Source organism: Mesocricetus auratus, unplaced genomic scaffold (assembly GCF_017639785.1).
Source record: "Mesocricetus auratus isolate SY011 unplaced genomic scaffold, BCM_Maur_2.0 Super-Scaffold_15014, whole genome shotgun sequence".
In the NCBI taxonomy this organism is placed as follows: domain Eukaryota; kingdom Metazoa; phylum Chordata; class Mammalia; order Rodentia; family Cricetidae; genus Mesocricetus; species Mesocricetus auratus.
The window spans coordinates 44,769,179-44,773,889 of NW_024429186.1; the positions used below are offsets into that span (position 1 = coordinate 44,769,179).

Below are 4,711 nucleotides of genomic sequence, written 5' to 3' on the forward strand. Positions count from 1 at the left end.
CAAACCTGTCCTCCACTGTATGCATTTAAGGTCAGCCGGGCATACATGAGACCCTGTCTCAAAAACTGGGGACACAGGTGGGGACAGAACCCTTGTTGCTATGCTATGCTATGCTATGCTATGCTATGCTATGCTATGCTCTTGAGATTCAACAATCCATTCTTACACTATGAAAGTAAACTCCCTTGGAGATGTTCTGTTCCCTGCTCCTGGGACAGCAGAGGAGGATACCAGAAACTAAAAGGTGGACATCTTTCTCTGCTGTCTGCTGAGCAGGAATATAGGTCATTGAGATCAGCTGGCATCTCATCTTTATCTGTCCTCCTTTCAGTGGGGATGTTAATGAGCTGAGGACATGGTCTCTACCGAAATATACATAAAAGACAGTGCATTCACTAAGTAACTTGAAAATCGATATTCCCCACCTCACCTCAACCTGCCCTAGCTGTTCTGCCATCCAGACTTACAAGCCACAAACAGAAACAAAAGACCACTGAAATGGTACCTATGAGCTCAAAAAAAAAAAAAAAAAAAAGGATGTTGGAAGTATTTGACTAAGATACTAACTGGAAAGCTTTCCTCCATCACCAAATTAACACCAGAACAAGTGACAGCAATTCATAACTCTTATCCCAAGGGGTGGGGAGGACACTTTCATTTTGACTAAGTGCCCTGTAGAGAAAACAAGTTTGGCAACCCAAATTGGCAAAGTTTTGTTTTTTCCTGAACTAATGGAATACAGACCTAAGATTTGGAAACACAAGACTACAGGAGCTAGGAAAGACTCCCATCCCAGTGACAAATTCTGTGGATCATTTCTGAACCAAACACCTGAAGCTCAGTGGTACCTAGCTTTGTGGGAAAGCCTTGTTCCCTCTTATCCAGCTGTAACTTTGAAGTGTTTTCACAGAAGAATCCGAGATTCTCAAGCCAAAGCCATACTCTAAATATTTACAAAATGAAACTATTTCAGTCTTAACTGTGTTGTTCTTAAGCACCTATTTGTCGGGAGAACCATGTTACCAACACTAAAGACAGGCTCTTTAAACAAAGTAGCTCAAATAAAACTATCCACAAGCACATTCTCAACACTCAGAACTACCTGCCAAGAAGAGAAAGAAAGGCAGGTTTCAAATTTCACCCAAGGATGTGACTGACCGACCCATCATGCTTCTCTATCACCCTTCTCAAGATGGTTCAGAATCCAGACCCACCAGATTTGACCACTGCATAACACCTTAACCAATACTAAACAAATGTCCTTTCCTAGGAATGGCCTGGAACAGATCCTGTTTATAGAACAACTCTGCCCCAGATGACAAGGCTGCGGTCTCCCAGCAACTCCAGCAGCCACTGGTGGACTGACAAAAGCTTCTAGCTATCTTTGCCTTGTCTTTCTCCGCGGTTTTCTGCCATACACCTTCTGGGAACATTATCTGGGCCAAGGAGAGTACAGCTAATAAAAGTATCTAGTTTAGTATACTAAGAAACTATAGCAATAACCTATGTAGGTGAATGCATTCTAAAAGAAATTATAAAATAACAAAATAAATCATCTTTACACTCATGGAAAGAATTGTAGTAAGATGTGTTGACAAAAAAAAAACACAGGGAAAGTATTACAACAAATTACATAACTATCAGGAGACAGTATACAGTTCTTGGATTTCCAATCCTCCTTAATATTCAACTAACAAATGCTTATTAAAGAAACCTGTTCCAAATTCTGGAAAGACTGAGAAGACAAAGAGCCTGCATTCAAGGAGTTTAGCACACAGAGCAAAGACAAATAAGATAATAAAAGAAGGACATTTTCCCCATTATGATAAATCCTAGAACAAAAAAAATATAATAATAAAAGAGTGAAAACTTCTGGTATTGCTGCCTTACAGGGATGTAACCACCTACTTAAGACAAAATATGAGTGTTAACCACTTGGCACAGCAACCCAAGCATTAACCTGTACATGAATACACTCTCATAGAAACTCCTATATTCACCACTCCCCATTCTTGAGAGAGAACACACACAGGATAAAATGCAAGCAGACAATGGTAAACAAACATCTTAATATAATTTAGTTGCCTTTTGTTCAATTAAGTTACAAATAACTACATTCATCAAGGCTCTGCAAACCACAAAATGTAAACAACTAATTGTGACTAGAACATAAAAGCCCAGATGCTTAAGATAATAGTACTATCAAGTGTACTGCAAATTTGAAAATAGTACTTACAGCTACCTTGTCCATTTTTCAACAGCACCCCAAGGATCTTGGTTTTGGGGTCAGCAACACAAACTGAATGCTACAATGTCAGAGCTCAGTTTAAACCTTGTGCTATTGGGAGGAGGGGTCATTTTCAGAGTTGCAAGACTTTAAACCTAGAATCAGCATTAGGTATTCTTTGAACTAGCCTGTCCACACTATCAGTGAGATGACAGGTGCCCCAGAGGTAATGGTTTAGTCCACGACTAGAGAGAGGTGGTACTACAGGATCTAGAGCTCTGAGTTTCAGCATCCAAAGTAAGGACCATCAGCAGCTGGACTTTGGACTTTATGAAAAATATTGTGACAACTGTGCTCCCACGCTTCAATTTCAGTTATTAATTGCTCTGTCATTTTCAGGTAATGACACCTCAGGCTATTTTCTGACCAGGGAGCAGTGTAGGTCTGGGCAGAGTGACCTTGTTAAGAAAACTGCTTCCAACACTATTAACTGTGGCAATGACGGAAAGATACAGTTGTTCACTTGATGCAGGAAAGACATCTTCCAAATTTAGTTTGCCTCAGAACAAAGCCCCAGACAATTCCTTTTGAGAAGATGTATCAGCACGAGGGAGGGAAAGGGGTCCAAAGAGGGTGTCCAAGCTAGGTAGGAGAGAACAGGGGGAGTCCCAGAGCTGCCAGAAGGGTGAGGAAGAGGGAGCAGCTGGACTTAAGGCAAACATTTGACCACACCCCCGGCCACGCCCTCCCAGCTGCCCGCAGAGCCACAACGAATTGAAACAGCAGTGCGAGCTGTTAAGATTCCGAAGGCAGAAGTCGCCATGGCAACCGGATTCGTCTTGCAGGCAAACTGCTTCAATTCACTAGGTCCGGCTCGAATCTCAAGAAACTACCAATTCAATGAGGGCAAAACGGTCACGGGCAGCATTTGCTATGGAAGCTCTATGAAGGCTGATGATGGGAGAGAGGGACTAGAGAGCAAAATTCAATCCCTGAGCACAGTAAAACATGTTATGCGGAGGGACAGAACGCCCCAAACCTTGGCTGTAAGGAACGTGCAAAAGACCTCAGAAGGGTCTGATGAACGTGTGAGTAAACAAACGAATGAAACTGACGGAGAAAGGGGAGAGCAAATCCAGAAGGACTTCAGAGTTGTCGCGCCGGGCCTCGCCTCGGTCTCCTCTCCAGTCAGGAGACAAGCCAATCACAAACAGCTGGTTTGGGGCACCAGTTGGATAAACCCGATTATCCAGCCCTCCTGCCCCCACAGCGAGCCTTATCCTTAGGTTATCCTCCACCCGGTCACCCCCAGGGTTATAGGGAAGGCGTTTAGCCCCCGCCCAGGTAGGTGCCCTTTACAGGCTCGATTCGGCAGAGCCAAGACTGAGATGTGCCCCTCCGAAGCAGGGCGCGGGGAGCCGGGTCAGGTCCCCGGGAGGCGCATCTCCCCGCGCTGCCGCCAGCCGCCAGCTCGCGGCCTCCGCAACGCCGGGTTTCCCTCTCTCTCAACACATAGTAAGCAGGGCCACTGTGGATTACAGTCACTCCCCCCCGTTTCAAGTACGGCTTGACCAGAAGGTGCCAGGGACGGCGAGGGACTCTCGGCCACCACGGAGCCCACAATACTACAGAGCCAGCGGCCCAGGAGCGCCGCCCGCTGCCGCAGCTCCCGCAGCCCTGGCCCCGGGGAACCCTCGGCCGGGAGGCGGGCGAGCTGTACCCGGCCGGTTCTACTACCACAGATAGTCTAGGAAAGAAAGAAGGGAGGGACCCCATCCTCAGGGACGCCTTCCTTCAGGTTCGCCTCGCTCCGTGCCGCGCTGCAGCCATTTTCCAGAGCCTAGTTTGGCAGCCCGTAGCAGTCTCGGTCCCGTTCCCACCCAGACCCAACCTGAAGGACGAGTTTAATATTTACCTACTGGCCCGGGAGCTCCGGGAAGCAGCAGGAAGGAGCGCCGCCAACAGCGCGAGGAACCAGCACGCCCACCCCGCGCCACGGTGCGGTGCCGCTAATGAATGAGTACGGCGGGCGAGCCGAGGCGTCCCCTCACCTGAGCAGCTGCTGCATGCTGAAAAGGCCGCTCTGCGTTCCCGGTACAATGGGATCCGGTTAAACAGTTCCCTTCACAGCCGCTCGTAGGTTACCAACTCGCAGGTGACATCACCCTCGCCTCGCCTGATAGGATACGATGTGGCGTCCACTGCGCATGGGACGCCCTGACCAGGCCCTTTGGATTCTGGGAGTTGTAGTGTAAATCATTGCACACAGAGCCAAAATAGCCTCTCCGTCCTCGCCCCGCAAGAACTACATTTCCCGAGGTGCCGCTCTTCCCCTCTGTGCCCGCCCCCTCCCCGCCCCTTCGGACCCGCCCCCTCCCCGCCCTCCAGTCGAGCAGTGCCTGCGGTGGTCGTTCAGAAACCAAGCTGCAAACCGCTTGGCCGAGAGGGAGGGGCACCCAGCGGCCGTGCCCTTTGACTTGACCT

The 4,711-nt window shown here is 48.2% G+C and overlaps 1 protein-coding gene across 3 annotated transcripts in view; it reads right to left on the reverse strand.

The window, feature by feature from the left end:
* Positions 1-4,421, reverse strand: part of Daam1 (dishevelled associated activator of morphogenesis 1) — a 161,925-nt gene extending 157,504 nt beyond the window's left edge. For 2 of the 3 annotated variants that reach the window (XM_040742960.1, XM_040742958.1), the window contains exon 1: positions 4,143-4,389. The gene's annotated coding sequence lies outside the window, so the exon portion shown is untranslated. Of the gene's footprint in view, positions 1-4,142 lie in introns of all 3 variants that reach the window. The other variant, XM_040742959.1, reaches the window with a different exon arrangement.
* Between the last annotated feature and the right edge of the window lie 290 nt (positions 4,422-4,711).